At 38.3% G+C, this 24917-nt stretch overlaps 1 protein-coding gene and 1 pseudogene across 1 annotated transcript in view; both read right to left on the reverse strand.

Annotated features, from left to right (window-relative positions):
- Positions 1-18344, reverse strand: part of LOC110212850 (regucalcin-like) — a 59632-nt gene extending 41288 nt beyond the window's left edge. Inside the window, exon 1 of the mRNA XM_078146309.1 lies at positions 18198-18344. The gene's annotated coding sequence lies outside the window, so the exon portion shown is untranslated. The remainder of the gene's footprint in view (positions 1-18197) is intronic.
- LOC110212851 (small ribosomal subunit protein uS19 pseudogene) lies at positions 14784-15265 on the reverse strand (annotated as a pseudogene).
- Positions 18345-24917: the final 6573 nt, after the last annotated feature.

The raw sequence follows: 24917 nt of genomic DNA on the forward strand, positions 1-24917 counted from the left end.
TCTACATTCAGACTTCCATCTCTGGAAGTGGATAGTATTTTTCATCATGTATTTTTCAGAATTGTCTTAGATCACTCACTGTATTGTTGAGAATAGCTAAGTTACTCACAGTTGAGTATAACATGTTCAGACTATGCTTTAAGAAAAACACTTTAGCAGCTGGGCCAAAGATGGATTGGAGAGATTTTGTTGTGTCATTTCAGTTGTGACTCCATTTGGGGGTTTTCTTGGCAAAGATACTGGGATGGTTTACCATTTCCATCTTTAGCTTATTTTACAGATGCGGAAACTGAGGCAAATAGGGCTAAGTGACTTGTCCAGAATCACACAGCTGGTAAGTGTCTGAGGCCAGATTTGAACTCATGAAGAGGAGTCTTCCTGATTCTAAGCCCACTGCTATCCACCACACCACTTAACTGCTGCTGGATTGAAGAAGGGAGAGACCAGTTTGGAGTCCACTGCAATAGTCTGGGTGAGAAACAATGAGGGTCTACAATAGGGTGGTGGCAATGTGAGTAGAAAAGTAAAGAAGTGAGTCAAGTAGAGCAGAAAGAAAAGGTCAGATGGGAGAGTTGTTATGGAAGCAGAAATGACAAGATTTGGCCACTGACTGGATATGGAGGATGAACAGGAGGGAGGAGCATCTTATGATACCAAGGTTACTAATCTCAGTGACTGAAAGTGATGGCGTTGCTTGGGTGCTTGTGCTTGTACTTGGACCCCAATTTCTCCCTAGTCTCAGAAACACTGTCTCGGACAACCACTCCCCAGCCCAAGGACACTATGCCTAGCAGTTACTCATGCATGGGCCTCTGCACGACCCTTATCTCTGTCCCTGGTACAGCTACACAGAGCTGGGCTGCTCAGGCCCCAGCCCTCAGATCATGTCTCTGCAAGCCTCCCAATTCCTTAGTAAGTTCCTGTCTTGTGAGAAAGCTTTCCCTTGTTGCAGAGCATTCTCTCATCAAGACAGAGGGAGAGGGGTGCCTTGCCCAGCCCAAGGAGTTTTGTCCTTAGCCAGCCCAAGGACTCTTCCTCCTGCCAGACTCCAAAGATCTATATCTCTGTCATCTCCCTCTCTGTCTGGTATACACCCTGTACTTTCCCATCCATAGCCCCCAAAGACACCTTCAACCTTTGGATTACCTCATCAGTGTCCCTGGCAATTCTTTCCCATGCTCTTTTCCATATAAACCCTAGCTGCATTCTCAGTCTCTCACAGGATCCTTTAAGAATCCTTGCCCACTGAAAAGCGTAACAATAAGCTTTGCCACCTTGGCTTAAAGAATTCTTGAGTCTGTGAATTCACGCCAGACGACCTATCCTGTACTCAGGTCTTTGAGGGGTCACAACCTCTCAACCTCTTATACCTGAACAAAAGGATAGTGGTGCTCTCAATACAAATAGGAAAGTTAAGTGGAGGGATGGGTTTGAGGGGAAAGGTAATGTACTGAATGAAATCTGTAATGCAGGCAACAAGTCTGCACCCATGCCTACTTATCCTATGAGACCCTCTGATCCAAGAAAAAAGAAAGGATGGGGTGATGGGCTCTTAATCCTTACTGCCTGAGAGTAGAAGGCAGAGTTGACCCAAGGTACTTACTATAGCAGTAGGTTATCTGGAGGGTGAAGAATGTATAAATCTACTGGAGGTGGGAGATGGAATTTTCCCGAGTTCAAGGTTAGCCCCAAGGACCCCATTAAGAAGATGGAAACTTGTCGAATGTGGCATGAGAGTGAGGTTGTGTTGTAGATAAGTGCCAGGAGTGGCTATTGTGGGGAGGGTGGGATTTATCTCATCTCCCTGTCCTCTGAATGGTGGACCATGTATCCCCTGGGTCATGAGGGAGACTCAGGTTGGTAACCCCTGAACTGGAGAAAATGTGGTGCTAGGCCGATGACTAGAACCAGGAGAACACTGTACACAGTAACAGCAACTCTGTGCAATGACCAACTTTGATAGACTTAGCTCTTCTCAGCAATATGATGGTCTAAGACACATCCAAAAGACTCATAATGGAAAATGCTATCCACATGCAGAGGAAGAACCGTGGATTCTGAATGCAGATTGAAGCACACTATTTTTACTTTTTTTTCTATCTCATGGCTTTTCCCTATTGTTCTGATTCTTCTTTCACAACATCACTAAGTGGAAATGTTTAACATGATTGTACATATATAACCTCTATCAGATTGCTTGCTGACTTAGGGAGAAGGGAGAGCAGGGAGGGAGAAAAATTTGGGACTCAAAATCTTATAAAAATGAATGTCAAAAACTATCTTTACATGTAATTTACATGTAATTGGGAAAAATTCAAATACTATTAAGTGACAACAAATTTAAAAAGCAAAACAAAATATGGTGCTAGAGAAAGGGTACAGAATATGGTGTCAAGTGATCCAGATTTGATTATCACCTCTGAATCCAAGCTCTGAGATTCTAGGCAATTCACTTAGTCTTTCTGATTCTGGGTTTGTTTGGTTTTTTTAATATGTAAAATGGACATAATAATACCTGTTCTACCTACCTCATGTGACTATATAAGGAGAGGAAGAAGCTTTAAAAAATCAGACAGAACTATAGAAATATAAGTAACATTATTGTTTTATAGATGAAAAGTGTTGGACCAGTAAAGAGATTTGTACCATAAGGACATGTAGTAAACTGCAGGACAAGAATTAAAACATAGGTCTTTTCAATCCCAAAGAACTAATGATGAAGTATACAATCTGCCCCCAGAGAAAGAACTGATATTGTCTCAAAACTGACTGAAGCATGCTATTTTTCACTTACTTTCATTCTGCTTTTTTTTTATTGAGTCTTCTTGTACAAAATTACTAATATGGAAATGTTTTATGTGACTGCACATGTATAACCTATATCTGATTGTTTATCATCTTAGGGAGAGTTGGAAAGAAGGGAGAAAAGGAAAGAGGGGTAGAATTTGAAACTTAAATGTAATTAAGGAAAAAATAAAATATTATATATTTTAAATGGGAAATAACACTTAAGTACTAATTGCCTCATTTTGGCTTTGTAAACCTTAAAGCACTATAAACGTGAGTTATTATCAAAATATAAATTCACAAAATAGAAAAAAAAACCCATAGGTCTTTTAGGGTCAAATCCAGTGAAGGCTGGGGAAAGTATACACAGACTTTGTGTTGGTATTAAAATAGTGGAATTCAACAAGCCACATGCTTATTTTAATAGTATTTTATTTTTCCAATTATGTTATTTTTCCAATTACAACTTTCAACATTCATTTTTTGAAAGATTTTGAGTTCCAAATTTTTCTCCCTCCCTCTCTCCCTTCCCACCTCCCCAAGATGGCAAGCAATCTGATATAGGTTATATATGTGCAATCATGTAAAACATATTTCCATGTTGTAAAAGAAGAAACAGAACAAAAGGGAAAAAAAACCCATAACCACCCCCTCAAAAAAGTGAAAATAGTATGCTTCAGCCTGCATTCAGACTGCAGTTCTTTCTCTGGATGTGGATAGCATTTTCCATCATGAGTCTTTTGGAACTGTCTTAGATCCTTGTATTGCTGAGAAGAGGTAAGTCTATCAAAGTTGATCATTGCACAGTGTTGCTGTTACTATATACAATGTTTTCCTGGTTCTTCTCACTTCACTCAGCATCAGTTCATGCAAGTCTTTCCAGGTTTTTCTGAAATCCTTCTGCTCGTCATTTCTTATGGAACAATAGTATTCCATTACATACATATACCACAACTTGTTCAGCTATTCCCCAGTTGAAGGGCATCCCCTCGATTTCCAATTCTTTGCCACCACAAAAAGAACTGCTATGAACAGTTTTGTACATGTGGGCCCCTTTCCCTTTTTTCTGATCTCTTTGGGATACAGACCTAGTAGTGGTATTGCTGGATCAAAGGGTATGCACTGTTTTATAGCCCTTTGGGCACAATTCCAAATTGTTCTCCAGAATGTTTGATCGCTTCACAACTCCACCAAAGTACCTAGTAGCTCCTTTTAATGAAGGTAAACAGTAAACAGAAATTGGGAAAGTTAGAAAGGTTAGAATGGACCAAAGAATAAATCCTTTTACAAGAGTAAAGGAGATCTTTGGCTGAGATTAAGAAGCTCCCAAAGAGAAAGAACAGTTTCATCAAGGGGAGTCTACTCTTAGCCTCTTAGTCTACTTTGACTTTGACCTCTTAGTCTACTCTGGGGTTATAAACATTGGAAGTCAAAAACCATGTCGGGGTTGGAAAGCTGGCTTTCCCTACATGTCAGCAATTCTGAGAGGTCCTTATAGCCATTTAAATATTTATATTTCACTGAGTGTTTTCAGTGTCATTTCAGAGCCTGGAACTCTCTCTGCTCTCATCTCTGCCTCCTAGCTTCTCTGACTTCTTTGAAGTCTCATCTCAAGTCTCACCTTATACAAGAAGTCTTCCTTGATCCCCTTTAATTATACTGTCTTCCCTCTGTTGAATATCTCCAGTTTATCCTGTCTATGTCTTATTTGTTCGTAGTTGTTTGCATGTTGTCTCCCCCCTTAGACTGTGAGCTCCTTGAGAGTAGGGTCCATCTTTGACCTTTCTGTGTATATTCAGCATTTAGCACAGTGCCTGGCACATAGAAGGGACTTAAGAACTGCTAGTAGAGGGGCAGCTAGGTGGTGCAGTGGATAGAGCACCGGCCCTGGATTCAGGAGTTCAAATCAGGCCTCAGACACATAACACTAGCTGTGTGACCCTGGGCAAGTCACTTAACCCAATTGCATAGCAAAAACAAAAAACAAAACAAAACAAAAAAAGAACTGCTAGTAGACTGACTCTCTGAATCTCCTCTCTCAAAGTTCCTTCTTCAGTCTCTCAGTCAATGAGGATCATGCATCCTTATACATACAGAACATAATTATCCCTTCCACATCGCCAGGTTTAGGGGCACAGGAGTTTGGGATGTGGTACCCCAGCCATCTGGAAAATCCGTATAAAATTTTTGGCCCAACCTTCATACCAGAGAAGAAGTCTGAATTATTATGATATTAAAAGATAAAATATGTTAATATTATATCATACTATGAATATATTATGCATTGATGAGTTTCTAAACTTTTTCTGTGTTGTCTATTGGCCTTCATGTGTCATCTGTAGCTTCCGCAAAACTCCCCCAAATCCCTATTTAATTTCTGATGCTGACCTGCGATATATGAAAACCGTGGTGGGGAAAGTTGCAATGCCAAAGGGATAATCATACAGTTAGTTCAGTCGCAGAGTTGTCCTTTCAGGCACTGCTCCACCTGAGTATGGAGACATATACAATATATACAATAAGGGGACATATACAGTATAGGGATATATGCAGTATATATTATATATATACACACACACACACACACACACACACACACATATATATATGTAGTAGAATAATAGATACAGAGCTTGTTGGCCTCAAAGCCAGCAAGACCCTCTACATCTGATGCATGCTAGCTGTGCAGCCCTTTTAAATAGAATTTTTTTATGCTAGAATTAAAATACCTTTTAAATAGAAACTAGCATCTGCTGATAACAGCATGTGTTCAAGGCAAATTTTCAATACCTACAGGGTAATATTAGCACGCCTAAGGAAGCATTTTCCCCTTGCTGATGCTTCGTTCTGTGTGTATTGTGCATAGCCACAAGAATAAAATATGGGAGGGCAGCAGGAAGGACAACCCTGTGGTAAATGTTCCTCATAAAAATGAAACTCAGTCAGAGGAGACAGGATGTAGAGCACAAAACCTTCAGACTCTCAGATGGCAAATTTCATCAGTTATAAAAAGCCAAAGCTTTCCACTCCCTTCCAGTCCCCATTGTTACCCAGGGGATTACCAAGAAGAGCTTCTCTGGGCAATGATGCATCCTCCCAGGCATGCTCCCCGTGCCAAGGGAGCTAAGGGGAGCTGTCTGTGTTCAGTCACGCCCTCTAGGATCAAGCAGCTAACAGAAATGCTAACTCAGACCAACACCTAATGAAAATACTGTCAATGAACATAAGACAGGTGCATTTTTTAAAAACGAAATTAAGTCCTTTTTAAGTGATTAAGAATATACATTTAAATAGGGATAGGAACTGGACCTATGATTTCATTCGCATAGGGGACCTCTCTGTATTCATTCTCATAGAGAGCCTCATATAGAGGAAACGTCTCTACCAATGCAGGGAAGCACCTCTTTCTGCACCTTATCATCTTAGAGAGGTGCTTAAAACACTTTGAGGTTAACTGATGTGCTTGGTCTCTATGTGTCAGAGGCAAGACATGAGCTTTCTATCCACTACATCACAGGATAGATAGATATATAGATGCAGACAAGGGAAAGATAAAGAGAGATAGACAGATAGGTAGATAGATAGACAGATGAGAAACAAAGATAGGTTGATAGGTATATAAGTAGGAAGGTAGACAGACAGACAGACACCAATGAGGAAAGATAATGGTGATAGACAGATACAGATGGAGAGAGATAATGATAGATAGATAGATAGATGATAGATACACAGATAAATGGAGAGATAGACAGGGAGACATAAAAAGATAGATAGGAGAGAGATAAAGATGATAGACAGATGGACGGATAGAAAGATGGATGGATAGACAGATAAAGAAATATATATACAATAATTTAAAACTGCTTTAAGACTTTTTTGGAACAACCATTATAAATATAAACACACACACACACACACACACATATGACAATCAAGATTTAATCATTAGATTTGTAGGTTAGAAGCTTCATCCCCAAGAGCACTTACATAGGATTTTAAAGCAGAAATAGGCCTTAAAAACTATCCAGTCCAACTCTTTCATTTAATGAATTGTCTGGGAACAGAGAATTTTTAGTCTCATTTCACATTATTCTCTTCTGAACATGCTATACTCTAGTTGAACTAGATGAGTCTGTCCCCTGAACATACCCTGTGCTTCCTTATCCCTGAAGATCCCTTTCTACCCCCTCCCACACAATCTTTCCTCACCTCTATAGAATTCTTACCGAATGCCATCTCTTTTGGAAATTATTCCTTAGTTCACTTGGCTTCTAATGACTTCCCACCCATCTTCATTGTCATCTAGCAATTTTTTTGGCTCCTCTCTAAGGCACTTGACTAATATTATTTTAGATTATATGTGCCTTGAGAAGGGGTCTTTATCATATCTATTTTTGTATCACTAGAGCCTAGCATAACACCCTGAAAATAGCAGATGCTTAAATAAATGTTTGTTGAATTGTAGACTTTTAATTAGCCATGTATATACCCTAAACTTCCGTAAGACCATACATAAATTCCATAAGGGACCTCAAGTAAATTTTATATCTCCCTATCACCTAGCACAGTGCTGTGCACATAGTAGATGCTTCTTGAATTGAACAGAGTATATCAGAACAAAAATCACTTTGGTATGAAGGAAGTTAATTCACTATGCATTTATTGAGCTCCTGTTAGATGCATGGTACTAATTGGGATATATAGTATAAGAGATAAGAACTTTATATAGATATAGATATATGACTATATATATAGATATAAGGCATCTAGTATATTTAAGAAGATATATAAGATATAAGAAGTATAAGACAGAGTCCTTGCCCTTCATCATTTCATTCCAGTTGCCACACAGACAGAAGACAATTAGTAATGTGCCAATCAGTGATGTTAAAATCTGAAATTTCACCATTAGAAATTTTATTCCTTTAAGTTAAGAGATCTAAAGTCACTCTCTTTTGACAAAATCCTGGGAAAAAGAACACATAAAACTGTAAGTCATTAATACATTTGTTAGGAATTAATTAATCAATCATTTCAGCTGGTGAGAAGGCATCGATCAAATAGGAGGGGGAAGGAGGAAGAGGTAATTGTGCAGCCTGCGTAGAGAGGGCAATGCAGTCTGCATGGAACGTTTCAGTGGGGAGCTTTGGACAACATAAAGGTTTACCTGTTCGCCTGTTTACTTGTGTCAGGATGAGGAAAAGGTCAAAGGAAAGAGAAATGGGAGGACACCATTCAACATGTCATTCGACAGACAGTTTATAATAACAACTGACATTTATACAGCTCTTTACGAACTACAAAACATTTTGTGTATATTACTTTATTTGTTTCAAAAACTCTGTGCAGTGAGAACTGGTATTATGATCCCCACTTTATAGATGAGAAAAGATATAAAACACACAAAGATACAAAGTCAATTAGGAAATGGTGCCAGTCATCATAATTTTGGCTAGAGAAGACCCTGTCTGGGAGTTGTAAAAAAGCAAATGTGTAGCAATGTGTCATTTCTTTTCTGTTAATCTAGAATGCTTCATGGAGGTGGCGGGAGCCTACGTAAATAAGGGAAGACAAAGGGCTTCCTTCCAGACAAATTCTGGGCAGAAGGATTATGGAGAGGAATAGAGACACTCAAGTATAATCATTTGTAAAATTGTATTTATTTCAATTAACAAGCATTTATTTTCTTTCCTTCCCACCCAGGAAAGTAAGAAAAACAAAACCTTTTAACAGCTAGGTGGCAGAGAGGTTAAGAGTGCAGACTTGGAGTCATGAAGACTTGAATTTGAATCCTGCCTTAGACACTAGCTGTTTGCCTATGAGCAAGACATCTAAACTTTCTCTGCCTCAGTTTCCTGAGAACAAATCTTCAAAAGAGTTTTAGAAAAAATTTATTGTAAGGCAGAGGAGAGAGCTGGAAAAAGGTGTGTCTCCATTGTTGTTCAATTCAGACTCTCCATGACCTCATTTAGGGTTTTCTTGGCAAAGATTCTGGAATGATTTGTCATTTCCTTCTCCAGCTCATTTTGCAGATGAGGAAACTGAGGCAAACAGGGTGAAGTGACTTACCTAGGGTCACACAGCTAGTGACTGAGGCCAGATTTGAACTCTGAAGCTGAGTCTCCCTGACTGCAGGCCTGGCACTCTATCCACTGCACCCCCTAGGAGCCTTTGTGAGTTTTACATGATATAGAATTTGAATAAGGGAGCAAGGACAAGCAGCTGAGTGGCCTACTCTTAGGTAGCTTCCAAAAAAAGGCGCATAGATTGCTTGAGATGTATATCATCATTCAATAACATTTGGGTGAAGTCAAAACTCAAGCTTTAAGTAAAGTCCCAACACAAGACCTGGGTGGGGTCCAAGCATTCCTTACAGCAATCTCTGGATACCCTGGAGAGTGTCTAAGGGCAGCATGACCTATGGGTCCTGCACATCCTGGGTTAACCAATATATAGTCACACAAAGCTATATTTAAACAATACATAATAAATAACAAAGTTTTCCTACAGATAATAATGACAATAATGGATAATAATGGCACCTACCTCCAAGGTTGTTGTAAGGGTCAAATGAGATAGCACATATACAGTGCTTAGTAAGCCTTAAAACACTATACAAATACTAGCTATAAATAAGCATGCATAGTCAAACAAAACAAATTCCCATGTTGGTCATGTCCAAAATTTTATGTCTCATTCTGCATATTTAGTCCATCATCTCTCTATCAGGAAGCAGATAGCATATTCCATCACCTGTCCCCTGGAGATATGGTCAGTCCCTTACATTGATTAGGGTTCTTTAGCCTTTTAAAGTTGTCTTTACAATGTTGTCATCCTACAAATGGTTCTCCTGGTTCTGCTCAGTTCACTCAGTTCATACAACTTCTCCCAGTTTCTTTTTTCCTTTCTGAAACCATCTCTTTCATCATATTTCTAGGACTTAATGTGTTCAACTGTTCCCCAAATGTTGGGAACCCCTTTAGTTTCCAGTTTATTGTTGCTACAAAGTGAGTTGCTCTAAACCCCAAGTATAATATTAATGTCAATGGGAATTGAGCATGAAAAAAGCTGCAAATATATCACATAACTCCATGATTATTAAATGCAGCAGTTTAAGAGAATGGTCTAAAGCAGTGTGTCAAACACACTGATCAAATGATCATAGTACTCCCAAGTGGAAGGCAAACCAAATTCAAATGTAACTGGGAAATAGCTAACAAAATAAATAAAATACAATAAATGTTGTTGATATACATATATGTGCATATATACATATATAAATAGTGTTGATATACATCTCAAGCAATCTATGTGACTTTTTTGGAAACTACCTAAGTGTAGGCCACTCAGATAATATTATACTTTAAAACAAAACTAACATGTTTTCTGAGAGATCCTTACGTATGAATTAGTGGCCACTGTTTCTATTTGAGTTTGATACCATCAGTCTAAAACATGTCAGATGAAGGGACTCTTGAAAAGGTTATCCTTAGAAGAGGTGGGAGATCAAAGGAATCACAGAATCACAGAATTTGAGAGTTGGAAGGAACCAAGTAGTTGAATAGTCTAACTAGTGACTAGTCCAACTTGTACTCCAAAGGAATCCCCACTATGCCATACCCAATAAGTGGTCATGCAGCCTACATGAAAAATGGAAAAATCACCAATGAGAAGAGAATTACTAATTCCAGGGCAGACTATCCAACTCTAATTTTTAGGAAGTTTTTTTCTTAACATCACCCCTCAATTTGCCTCTTTGCAACTTCTACCTGTTTCTCCTATTTCTGCCTCCTAGACCAAAGAGAACAAGTTAAATACCATGTCTACATGATACCTGTTTAAAAACTTGATTACAGATAGCATGTGTCACCCCCTTCTCCCAAGTTGTTTTACTTTTCTAGGCTAAATATTCCCAGTTCCTTCAATCACCTCAAGGTTTTTTTTTTTTTAACATCCTGGTTGCCTTCTTCTAGATTAGCAGTGCTCATAAAGGGAAGCCCCAGTGGGAATGAAACAACGTGGCAGTCCCCTGACTAGGGAAAACAAACCATAGAATTCTGACAGGGACACTGAAGCATGTGTAGACATAGGAAAGGAAGTGGAAGGCAGTGGTAGGATCTCAGGGAAGCAAGGTCAAAACCAAACATAGCCTGACTGTCCACCCTGCCCACGAGTACAGGAACAGGCAGACCCTGACCCTGGCACAAAATCCTGAAACAGGAACTGAGGCTGAAGATACAAGTAAGCAAAAGACACCAAATACCCCCCAAAAATATCATGTTTCAAGGATCATTTAAGAGAAAAATCCAGAAGAAAAGATTAACTCTATCCATAATAATTATAATCAAAGCCTTAAAGAAAGAAAGAAAGAAAACTTGGCCTAAGGACTTTAAGAGTACCTGAAAGTCATCAAGCAAATAATAAAAAATGAAATAATAAGTCAAAAAGAATTATGATAGAAAGAATTGGAAGGATAAATAGCTTAGAATAAAAGATAGAAAAGATCACCCAAGTAACAGACTCCCTAAAAAAACAAACCAAATTCAATGATTCCAGGAAACAAGAACTATCAAAAACAAGATCGAAAGAAAGAAAGAAAGAAAGAAAGAAAGAAAGAAAGAAAGAAAGAAAGGAAGGAAGGAAGGAAGGAAGGAAGGAAGGAAGGAAGGAAGGAAGGAAGGAAGGAAGGAAGGAAGGAAAGGAAAGGAAAGGAAAGGAAAGGAAAGGAAAGGAAAGGAAAGGAAAGGAAAGGAAAGGAAAGGAAAGGAAAGGAAAGGAAAGGAAAGGAAAGGAAAGGAAAGGAAAGGAAAGGAAAGGAAAGGAAAGGAAAGGAAAGGAAAGGAAAGGAAAGGAAAGGAAAGGAAAGGAAGGCCCATAAGTTATCCACTGTCAAAAACAACTCACCTGGAAAACAAATCAAGGAGAGACAATTTAAAAATCATCATGAATTCTATGAACAATAAATGGTCACATGCCATATTTTTTAAAAATCACAAGCAAAATCTGCTCAGACTTATTTAGAACCACAGGGCAAAGAGAAATTGGAAAGAATCCACTAGTTATCTCCTGAAGGAAACCCCAAAATGAAAACTCCCAGAAAGGTAGTAGAAAAAAAATCCAGAGCTTCTGGGTCAAAGAGAATACTACAAACAGCCAGAAAGAATTTAATGCCAAGAAGCTACAGTCAGAATTACACAAGACCTGGCAGTTACTCCTACAAAGATGAGAAAATCTCAGAATACAATATTCCAAAAAGCAAAAGATAAAGGTTTATAAGCAAGAATAATTTACCTCACAAGAAAAAAAGATGAAATGGACCATTTGTGCAATAGAGGACTTACAAGCATTCGTGATGAAAAGAGCACAGCTGAGTACAAATTTTGAAATGAAAACACAGAAATAAGAAGAATTTAGAAAGGTAATATATTTAAGCAATTGATAGGGACTAAATTAAGATGAAATGTTTATTTTCAAACAAAAGGAAAAGAGAAAATCAAGACTTTAGAATTGGAAGGATTTCATGGGTCATATAAAGAATTAAGACAAACAGAAGAATTGGGGGTTATTTTGTTCCATTTTGGTGATCTTAAGAGAGAAAAGAAAAGGGAAAGAAAAGGGAAAAAAAAGGAAAATAATGGAGAAGAAATGAGGAAAAAAGGGGTGGGGCTTACTATTTCTCATATTTAGGGTACATCTAAAGAGCAAACAACAATGAGGGCAGAGTATGTGGAATAGTCATTACATGAATCTCACTCTTATCTGAATTGAAGAAAGACATGTTGAATACACATATGTTCAAAGAATTTGGTGTTGTAATACATCAGACTCAAAAGGAAAAGAGGTAGGGACCTGAAACGGAAAACAGGTTTAGGAGGGAGGGTAAAGTTTAGTCACAAGCAAAACAAATTTCAACTTCAAAGGGTAAATTATAAAAGGAGGATTACAAGGAAAGAATGAAAGTGTAAGAAATGATGATTAGGCAATGGGAGCAGAATGTAAGCAGATCACCTTAATTACAGATCACTAGTGTCAATCATATCTCTTCTCTTTCATCATCTTGTTTTTTGTAAAGAGAAGGGAAGGAAGGAAAAAATATGTAAGTGGTTCAATAGAAGGAAATAATCAACAATTACAATTAAATTTGAATAAGATGAACTCACCAATAAAGTAGAAGAGGATAGTAGAAAAATTAGAAAGAAAATCCAACAATATTTTATTTACAAGAAACACACTTGAAATATGTTCATGAAGGGTTAAAATGAGAAAGTAGAGCAGAATTTATTGGGTCATCTAAACTAAAAAAAAAAGTAGTGATAGCAAGCATGTTCTCACACAACATGTTCTCACAGCAACAATGAAGAGTCCTGGTTAAAAGAGATGAGTAGAGAAATCACATTATGCTTACGGGTACTATAGACAATGAAATAACATTTATATATATACATATATATATTTTTATGTATATATATATATAATATATATAGACACACATATGTATACATACATATACACATTGAATGAAATAAGATCCAATTACTTAATAGAAAAGTACATGGTGAAATAATGAAAATATAACAGTTGAGAACCTTTGCAGAAGTAGAAAAAAAATCTAATAAAATGATAAATAAGAAAGTTTTGAACCTGGATAGAACTTGAAAAATGTTAGAGATGATAGTTCTCTGAATAGTAGTAAATGGGAGTAGAAAGAAATTTAAGTATTTCTCAGTGGTGCATGGCACCTTTACAAAAATTAATCATGTGCCAGAGCAGGAAAACTTAATAACGAAATGCAGAAAAAATTAAACATGTGCTTTACAGACCAAAACATAACAGATTTATAAAAATAAAGGGTCTTTGAAAAAAGGATACAAACTTCAATGAAGACTAAATAATTTAATCCTAAAGAATTGGTGGGACAAAGAATAAATCTTTAAAAAGTAGATAATTTCATTTTTTAAAATGACCATAAGACAATATGCCAAAACTTTGGGATGAACCAAATCAGTCTTGACCAAGCAGAAAAATTATATCTTTAAATACATTCTTATCAATAAGAGAGAAAGAACAGGTCAAAGAATTCAGCTTGCAATTGAAAAATCTAAAAAAGCAACATAAAAAAATGACTAAACACAAAAGGAGAAATTATGAAAAATAAAGAAGGGTTTCATATAATTGAAAGTAAAAAAAATTGAGCAGATAAATGAAACTAGGAATTTTTTTTCAGGAAAATGTTAATTAAATAAACCATTAGCTAATTGATATTTTAAAAATATAAAGGAAACTCAAATGACCAATGTCAGAAGTGAAAAAGTAGAATTTACAAATGATGAGGAAATAAAGGGAATTATTAGAAATTAGTTTTCCCAACTATATAACCCACAAAATTGGTAATTTAAATGAAATGAAGTGGATATGTATATATTTAGACTATAAAATAGTCAGATTAATGTATATGTTGTTTCCCTATTAGAGTATGAGCTCTTTGATGCTTTTGTATCCTCAGCTTGTGGAGAAAGGGGTAGTGGAAGTGGGTTTCACATGAACCTCACTTTTATCTCAACCAGATAGAATAAGCACCAAGTAAATGCTCTTTTCATTCATTCGTTTCATTTCATTTTTTGTTCATTCATTCAAAAATACAAGAAAAATATATAATTAATTTCATTTCAGTGACATTATTCAGTACTAATAATGAACAGTAACTACTGATTCTTTCCTTAAGTATTTATAATACATAGGCAGGAGGCTTCTGGGTAGTATATATAAACCCTTGCTTTCTCATTCCTTATTCCTGATCCATGTTTTCTAATACACATCTTACCGTTCTCACATATTCCTACCTTTGCGTTGAAGTCACTAAATATCAAAGTATATGTTGATTGAATTTGGAGGCTCTTACTGAATTCTTTGTTGAATTTCAGTATCTCTTCATTCTCTGCAATGATGTTACATGAGATGCAACTGGTTTCATGGTTGTCTTTTTATTTTAAGAAGCTTCTTATTTTTATTGTTGGGATCTGGGTTACTTGAGAGGGATGAAACGAGAGGAGTGGGTGGTTCCAACACCCGGCCGGCCGTGTTTCACAGGCTTGTAGGTGACAGAGAATTCACCCAGGTGGTGTCCAATCATCTCGGGCTTAATTTCTACCTGATTGAAGGTCTTGCCGTTATAGACACCCACCATTCTTTCCACCATCTCTGGCAGAATGATCATGTCGCGAAGGTGTGTCTTTACAACCTCGGGTTTTTCCATGGGGGGCGCCTCCTTCTTGTCCTTCCTCAGGCGCTTCAGGAGGGAATGCTGTTTGCGCCGAAGACCCCTACTGAGCCGCCGCCGCTGTTGAGCACTGCACAACTGCATGAGCTGTTCATAGGACATGTCCAGCAGCTGATCCAGGACCACGCCACGGTAAGTGAACTTCCTGAAGGTTCGCTTCTTCTTCTCCTCCACTTCCGCCATCTTGTCTGCTGTCAGGAAAAGCCATGGTTGTCTTTTTGCTAATACTTCTCATGAGCATCACAATACAAGCTGACCAAATACCTAAGAAATGATGTTGCTTGTCACCTCTGTTGATTCCTTATTTGCCCTTCGAAAGAGAACCTATTAAGTCATCCTTTCATTTAGCTTTTTTTTTCTTCCAGTTTCTTTCAGAGTTCAACCCTCTTTTGTCTGGTTGAGATAAAAGTGAGGTTCATGTGAAACCCACTCCCACTACTCCTTCCTCCATACTTGTATACTCTCCATGTGCACCCCAATTATGAGAAATAGTTCTAATGCCCTTCATCCTCATTTCTCCCCTAGCATATTCTATTGTTCTTCCCTTTTTCTTTCTCTCTTAAGGTCATCGAAACAGAGTAAAACCATGGCCAATCCTTGTTTGCCAAATCATGACAAATAAATATGATGCTGTATGGTAAAAAAATAATAAATATAAAGAAAAAGCATGCAGAGACAACATGAAATGATGCAAAGTCAAGTGAAATTGCTAGAATTCATTTCCTATATTAGTACGTCTGGTCATTAAACAAAGCTCTTACAATTAGAGCACCATCAGATAAGTCAAAATTTATAGATGGTCTTCTTGTTGTTGAATTGTTTTTCGGTGGTGTCCAACTCTTCATGACTCCATTTTGGGGTTTTCTTGGCAAAGACACTGGAGTGCTTTGCTGTTTACTTCTCCAGGTCATTTTACAGGTGAAGAAACTGAGGTGAGCAGGGTTAAGTGCTTTGCCCAGGGTCACACAGCTAGGAAGTATCTGAGGCCAGATTTGGATTCACAAGAATGAGTCTTTTTGATTTCAGACCCAGCACTCTATGCACTATGGCGTCTCTTACCAGCTCCCAGACACGGTCTAAAAACTCATCAATCTTAGCATCCTCTGGCTCTTTCTTGTCATTCTGCCATCATTACTGCAGAAATGGAAGGGGGCTACAAGGTTCTGGAACTATTCTCTATATGTTTCTTGTTGCTTGGCCATGGTCAAAGATTTCATTACGGAGTGGTTAGCCTATTGGTGATCAACCTCTCTCTGCTTAGCAAGGCTACTCCTCAGAAAGCAGATATAATCAGTTGCCAAGACTGTACTCAAAGCCTTTGCAGCTTGGTAGAACATGTCAGAACTTGTGTTCCACTGACATAGGTTTCAGGAACACAGGGTTACCTTCACATCACAATGAGGCATCAAAGAATGGCTTTGTGGAGCATAGATAGACAAATAAATACAAAACATATGTAAAATAAAAACAAAGTCATTTCAGAGGGCACTGACAATGAGCGGTAATCAGGAAAGGCCTCTGTAAGGAATAATAATACTGGCACCACTGATCATTATCACCATCATCATAACTGACATTTATGCTGTTCAGTTGTGTCTGATTCTTTGTGACCCTATTTGAGGTTTTCTTGGCAAAGATACTGGAGTGGTTTGCCATTTCCTTGTCCAGCTCATTTTATAGTTAAGGAAACTGAAGCAGACAGGATTAAGTGACTTGCCCAGGATCACATAGTAGATGTCTGAGGCCAGATTTGAACTCATGAAGACGAATCTTCCTGACTCCAGGCCCAGAGCTCTTTCCACTGTACCACTTGGCTGCCTTGATATTTATATAGTGCTTTGAAGTTTCCTAAGTGCTTTCTAAAAATTCCCCTATTTGAGCCTCATGACAAGACATTTTTATCAGCTCAGTTTTACAAATGAGGAAACTGAGATTCAGAGAAATTAAGTGATTTGATCATAGTCACTTAACAAGTAAATGTCAGTGGTTGGACTTGAACATAGGTTTTTCTATTCCAAATCCAGCACTATTCCTAGATGGGGCAATACTATATAGTCCAAAAAAAAAAAAAAAAGAATGCCCAATGGCAACATTTCAGGTGCTGTGGCAGTCAGGCAGAGGAAATGTTTTTGTTCAGCGAGATTTCCTAGTGGCCCTAATATTATTCTGCAGAAATGGCTCAACAAAGCGTGGGACATAAATGCAATGGGATATAACTACACTGTAAGAAAGGATAAATATAAAGAATACAGAGAAGCATAGGAATCTGTAAATGAAATGATTCAAAATGAAGTCAGCTGAACCAGGAATACACCATGACTGCAATGTAAGTGGAGAGAACAGCAACAATAAAACTGAACACTCTATAATTATAATGACCAAGCTTGGTCCTGAAGAAGAAATGGAAGGGGAGCTTCACCTCCCTTCCTTCCTTTGCAGAAGTGGGGGACTACGGGTGTAGGACATTTTGCATACCACTGGACATGGTTGATATGTTGGTTAGTTTTGCTAAACTGCCATTTTCCCTTTCTGTTTTATTCTTTGTAGGGAAAGGGATGTTTTGAGAAATCTAGGCAATATAAAAACAAAAAACACCAATATCAACATTATAAGAGATCATTTCACATATCACGGATCACAAGCATCTCCTGTGAGGTGACTGGTATGAGTCTAGGTATAGGCTTAGAGGTCGAAATACACAGGGAATTTTCTCAGGACCTCATTCATGTTTCTTTTTATAGAAACTTTGTCAACTTCTCTTTCTTCAATTTAACAATAAATTCAAATGATTTTTCCATATACAGAGACACGAATTACTTTCACATTTTCTTTATTCCTCACATGATATGGTTCCCAGACCCATTATCATCTTCCTGATTCTTCCCCTGGATGGACTCTAATTGGTCAAAACCCCTCTTAAAGGGCAGTATCTAGAACTGGACATAATATTCCAGCTGTAGCCTTGTCATCACAGAGCATACTACAAGTGAGACACTATACCTTTGTTAACAGCCCTTCCAACTCTAAACTTATGATCTTATGAGCACAGTTTAAGACGACTGATTGCCCTTTTTTGAGACAGTACAACTGTAGTTGCTATCTGTAGCTTGGCATTGGAAGCATTGACTCTTACCTTGGAAGTACGTGCCAATAGAAGCTGGATCTGAGTAGGGATTTGGTCTGAGATCCCTTGGAGAGAGAGAGAATAACTTCTGTAGAAGCTGTAACAAAGAGAGACTAGATAGAGACTTAATAGATCAGCAATAGTGTGCCGAAACCCAGAAATGGGGTGTTTCCCTGACAGCTAAACGTTGCATCACCATGAGAGCTTGTCAGCTGTGGCTTGAGGCTTCTGGCAAATATATCTTTCTGGACTGAACAGATGGGGGAGGCTGAAGGATCCAAATGAAGACTGCAGAACTGGCACCGTATGGATAAGCATCAAGAGTTACGTTCAGGATATCTCTTTCACTGACACATAAGTTTCAGGGTATCATGTGTGTACCTGAGTGTAGTAGATTCCTGGGCTAAAACAAGGAATGGTTATTAGCCACTCTAGTTCCAAAGGTGAAGTAATCCCATCACTTCAAGTTAGTGTCCTCCTAGGCTACCATTGAAACCCCAAGCAGTTAGCTTGGTAGTGTTTTGGCTATCTGATATCATTACAGTAAAGGAGCTGATTTCTAATTTAGCTTTCTGGCTTATTATTGTATTTATTATACTCAATTCAGTGGGTCTATAAAATTAGTTTCCACTTATTTTTATATTATTTGACACATTTGTACCTGCGGTTTGTATCTGTGACTTTTACATTTGTAATTCAGACTTAACATTAAGAATTAATACTTGTCACTACTAAGTAAAACACACACCACACACACACACACGCAATAAAAAAACAGCAAATGTTTACTCTTGTACCATGGAATTTCCCATAAATTTCTTTATATTGTTTCTCTACCTGGCTATCCAGCTATACCAGTAGCTCAACCATATTATGAAACACTAAGAAATTCTGTGTTGGGGCAGCTAGGTGGCACAGTGGATAGAGCACCGGCCCTGAAGTCAGGAGGACCTGAGTTCAAATTTGGCCTCAGAACAAACACTTCACACCTACTAGCTGTGTGACCCTGGGCAAGTCACTTGACCCCAAATGCCTAAAAAAAGAAATTCTGTGGGAATAGTCACCTTTTGCTGAGTTAAGCTCTCTAGACAAGGTTAGGACCTCATCCCTTTCACTTACCATTGGGAGAAGACATATGCCAGCCCTCTGTTTAGCTTAGTACCAATTCAAATTTTTAGCCAACTACTTCATTAATTGAAAAATCTAAGAATCAATTTCAACATTTTCACAAATGGACCTTAACATTCAGGGAAACATATGCTGAAATGAAGAGTAAGGTCAAACTATCTAGTGGCAATAGGAAATTTGTCTAGAGGAATTTTGTGCCACTAGGTTGGGAATATGGAGCTTCTCCTCTTGCTTCAGAGAGATCCTATTATAGAAAAGCGCCAATTGTCACAGGAATTAGTCTAATCTTTCTGGAGCTTGTCCAACCCTGGGGAAGAGTAGCTGGTAATTCAGCATGTTGCATAACCTATTTAATTTACTCTAGTAATGTTAATTTACTGTATCTATATGGTTGTGAAACATGAATCAAAATCTCAAATGAGCCAAAGGACAATGGAAAGACATATTATGACTTCTTTTTTAATTGCTTTTTCAATGAACAAAAATATATTTTCTCTCACTACCACTCTCCTCATTGAAAAAGAAAACCAAAATCCTTATAACAAATACACATCATTAAGCAAAACAACTTCCTGCCCAAAGATGACTTCATAGGAAGTGGTATAAAAGGATGTTCATGCCCAGGAAAGGAGGTGGGCTGGTCCTGTGAAGAGAGCAAGGGATAACAGATGACCAGCCTTAGTGTTGTACTGATATTTGTGAACTATCAAAGACCCAGAGGGTCTATGAGCAATGAACAATAATTGATACCAGAAGACTGATTCATGCCCGAAGCATGCTTCCTGCCTCTTGGCAGAGAGGTGATAGACTACAGGTGAAGAAATAAATGTACATTTTCAGACATGGTCTGATTTGTGTGCCTATCATAACTGGTTACAAGGGATAATTTTTTAATCTGGGGAAGAAATAAGGAGATAATGATAATTAGGAAGGAAAGAGAGAAGGAAGGAAGGAAGAAATATAACCCTTGGTTCAAAGAGCCAGTTGTATGGGATTCTCTCCTTACTGGTGGAAATTGTTTACTAAATACCCTGAGCTAGTTTGAGTGACAGGGAAAAATTGGTGAGAGAGGAGGAGGAGAGAGATCCAGGGGTCTTCAGGGTTACAGCTTCAAGAGAGCAAACACACAATTCCAACTTCTCTTCAGATCACTGAAGGGAGAGAAAGATTCTGAGAAGTCAACATATAGAGAAGCAGTCTCTATCATGTCCCATTCCCAACTTGATATACTAGAGACTTTGGGGAATTTCACTTTGGGTGAGATCTGAGACTCTCTCTTGATTGAACTGAGTTATCTTGCTCCCAAAAGGAGAGTACATTCAATCTGTATTGTCCTGCAAATAAACTTATATGTATACTTTCTCTTATTTCTGTTTTGCTATCAACTTGGATAAAGGGATTTCTTCACTATTTGCTATGGATGCCCTGGTGTACCTGGCATTTGGTGGGAAGGGATTCAAGCCTTAGATTTAGAACTTAGGGTCCTCCTTTTCCCATTAAAGAATGGCAATTAGGAATATAGCTTGAAGCTAAAAATTATCTTGCCTTTCAAACTTCTGGCTTTCAGTTCCTTCATTATCTATTCCCACTGTCTATTCAATCTCTTAGACCTTCCAATGGGAATTCTCACCCACACCCTTTTCCCAGACCCTCCCCTGGTCACCCAAAGTCACTTCAGTATATAAGATCTACCCTGGCCCCCATTCAGATGCTGAGAATCTCATGCCCAAAAGGCTGAGACTTTCTCATGCCTGCTCATACCCATGGGTATTACTGACATTCAGCTAATATGCTGAGAATCTCTCAAGCCCAAAAGGCTGAGCTTTTCTCATACCCGCTCATCCTTAAGGGCGTCATCTGGCCTATGTGATTTATCACTAACAAACTTTTCCTCTAGCTGAAAGAAGACTTGAGTTGAATTCATTTAGGCAGGGCCCGGCATCGCAATCTTGGGGGTTCCCAGTAGCACTCCCAAACCTCTAGACCTCTTCATCCCCAAAATTTATCTTTTTTTTTTCTCTCTGTTCTTTCCATTTGTACTTTCTGAAACTTCCACATTGCTTCCCGGGTTTGCAATTTAACATAGGTTAAAGGTACCATTCCTGTCTAAAGGTGTTCCAAAGTATAAAAATGAACCTTGATAGGGCTTAGGAAGGTATATATGCACAGAGAAATGTATGTCTATCTACCTATCTGTTTATACACGTGTCTACACACATTATAAAATGTATGTCCCAAAAGTATTAGTGTATTTCAAAGACCTGATGGCTTAAAACTGCACTAAGACTTTTGGGAGAACATACTCACACTCTGTGTGTGTGTGTGTGTGTGGTGTGTGTGTGTGTGTGTGTAAGAGAATCACAGACTATGAGAGCAGAGGGGACTTTAGAGATTACCTCACGAATCAAGGAATCAATAACTATTTGTTCAGTATCTAATGTGTGCAAAGCACTGTGTTAGGCATCAGAAAGATGAAAAACAAAGAAAAATACTTTCTTACTTCAAGGAGCTTACATTCTATTGGGGGATACAGCATGTACACATGTGAGTATATGCCAGATATATGCAAAATCTAATACAAAGTATTTAATGCAGTTGAGGAAACTGAGGCTTGGAGAACTAGTGACTTGCTCAATGAACAAGCATTTATGAAGAGTTTACTATGGGCTAAGTACTGTGCTAAATGCTGAGAATGTGAATATGAGCAGAAAGATGGTCCCTGCTCTCAAAGAGCTTATATTCTAATCAAGGAAGACAACACATGAAAATAAGCTGACAGGGCTGCAAAGGGAGCCCAGAGGAGGTACCCATTGTGAGGATGGCGATAGTGGTAAAGAAAGTCCAGAGCAAAGTCTGGAGAGGAATGAGCGCACAATCAGTAACAATAACAAATAGCTTTTATATAATGCTTCAGATTTGCGAAACATTTGACCAACTGTCTCACTTGATCCTCACAAAGGAGAGATTAGTTTTGAGAGATAAGTACTATTATTATCACCTTGTTATAGATGAGGAAACTGAGGTTTGAAAAGATTAAATCACTGGCTCATGATTACACACATCTACTAAGTAGAGGAGGCAGCATTCCAATCCAGGTCTTACCTGACTCCAAAGTCATCCATCCTATCCTATCCACTTCACTTTTGTTGTTGTTCAGTTGTTTTTCAGTTGTGTCCAACTCTTCCTGACCCCATTTGGGGTTTTCTTGGCAGAGATAATAGAGTGGTTTGCCATTCCCTTATCTAGGACATTTTACTGATGAGAACACTGAAGTAAACAGGGTTAAATGTCCAAGGTCACACAGCTAATATGTGTCCGAGGTGAGATTTAAACTCAGAAAGATGAGTCTTCCTGACTCCAAGCCAGGCATTCTATCCACTGTACCACCTAGCAGCTCATCCATGTTACACCTGCTTTTTTGACAGAAAGTGACAGAGCTTGAACCAGAGGCCTGCTCTCTGGGCTGTACTGTCACTACTGAACCATTCCTCCTTCAGTATCCTTTAAGCTATCTTGCTTTAATGGCTAGGAATATTCCTGAAGGCAGCTAGGTGATACAGTGGATAGAGTGCCCAGCCTGGAGTCAAGAAGACTCATTTTCCTGAGTTCAGATCTAACCTTAGACACTTCCTAGCTGTGTGACCTTTTGCAAGTCACTTAACCCTGTTTGCCTCCATTTCTCATTTGAAAATGAGCTGGAGAAGGAAATGGAAAACCACTCCAGTATCTCTTCAAAAAAAACCCCAAATGGGGTCATGAAGAGTTGGACATAACTGAAAAATGACTTTAACATTCTTGAAGCAGTAGGAATTTTTTTCCCATTTCATTGTGGTTTGCTCAACAAATGTTTGAGTTTTGAGGTACTTTCCTCCCTTCTCTCCTCCGAGCTGCAAAAGAATAATGAGAAACAAGTATATAAGGAAAAGAAAACAGCTTATTGGGTGAAAGGGGACCCAGATTGGGTCCAAATGAAGGAGCTTCTTCTTGGGTCTATGGATTTACATCAAATTGTTCTTACCTATATTTTAATGTATCCTCATCAATGTGGTTGAGATGCTTTTCTTATAAAAATACCATTTTTAACTACAGTGTGTGGAGAGAATGGGAGAAATCTCAGATCCTTAATGTCTTGAAATGGTGTAGCCCTAAGTGATCACTTCAGGCACATGCTCTTCAAGTCACTGGCAGATGTGTTCTTCTTAAGGGTTATAAAATCTTAAAAACTGCTTAGAGGAAACTAGCAACCACTAATCCCAGTTTAATAAAACCTTTCCTCACATGAAAGCATAGTGCATTTTGGTTTGTACATGCCTGTTATTAAACTTCTCCTGGAGCCACATGTTGACATCTGTGGACAGTTTTGATTTTACCTCTGAAACAACTTAGTTGTATAAAAAAAAAAGTTCCAGGAATTGAATTTGGCCTCTGGGTTAATATCATTAAAGTACTATATGCAGAAAAGCAGATAAAATCATATGGAATGCCTCCTTGGAGGGCTTATGCTAACTTACTATGTACTAGTTGTAGAAAATAATTCTGAATCTCCAACCACCAATTTACACCATTTATTCCAAAGCAAGGGGTGACAATCACAGCTGCCAATGCAGCATTTTTGCATCCAGAGGCTCATACTCTCTCTCCACAGCCCCACTCTGCCCCTTGACTATGTTGCAGCAGCTTAGAATAGTGATAGCTTATGACTAGGAGAAAGGCTAGTGCAGTGCAAAGAATGCTGGATTTTGTGTCAGAAAACTGAGGCTCCAAGCCTGTCTTTGCTACTTAACTGCCTATGTTGACTTTGGGCAAGTCAACTAACCTTCTTGGGCTTGGATTCCTTATCTGCCAAGTGATTGAGTTCAAGTAGATCTTTTTAAAAATAAAATTTTACCTTATTTTCATTTTACCTTCACTTCTAAATCTTTCTCTTTCTTTCCTTCTCTCCCTCTCTCCTCTCTCTCTCTCTCTCTCTCTCTCTCTCTCTCTCACCTTTCTCAGAAAGCCATTCATTGTAACAAAGAATTAGAGAGGAGAGGAAAGCTAGTGGGCAAAACTAAGCAACACCTCAACGCAGTCTGACACTATGTGTGACATTTTACACAAAGAAGGGAGACAGGTGCATTTTCTCCTCTCTTCTTCCATGCCGGTCTGAATTGTAATTAGACAGAATTCTGGGGGTTTATGTCAGTTATTTCATTTACATTGTTGCCATCAGGTGCATGTTTTTCCTTGTTCTGCTTACTTCACTTGGTATCAGTTCATCTAAGTCTTCCATTGTTTGTTGGAATTCTTCACATTGTTTCTTACTGCAAAGTAACATCCCATTCCATCTTACACACACACACACACACACACACACACACACACACACACACACACGTCATACATACTCAATAATTTCTTCAGCTATTCCACAACTGATGGGCATCTACTTTCTTAGTTGACATGATCCTTAGTCCACCATACCTCTAAAACTCCTTGAGTCTATCTACAAATTATGAGTTGTTGTGTTCACCACTGGTCACATCACTACCAATCACTCTAACACTGGACTTCATTGCCTGAGAAAAATCAACAAGATCCCAGAGTTCAAAAACGGAACCG

The sequence above is a fragment of the Phascolarctos cinereus genome, unplaced genomic scaffold (assembly GCF_003287225.1).
Source record: "Phascolarctos cinereus isolate Bilbo 61053 unplaced genomic scaffold, phaCin_HiC Scaffold_726;HRSCAF=1367, whole genome shotgun sequence".
NCBI lineage: Eukaryota > Metazoa > Chordata > Mammalia > Diprotodontia > Phascolarctidae > Phascolarctos > Phascolarctos cinereus.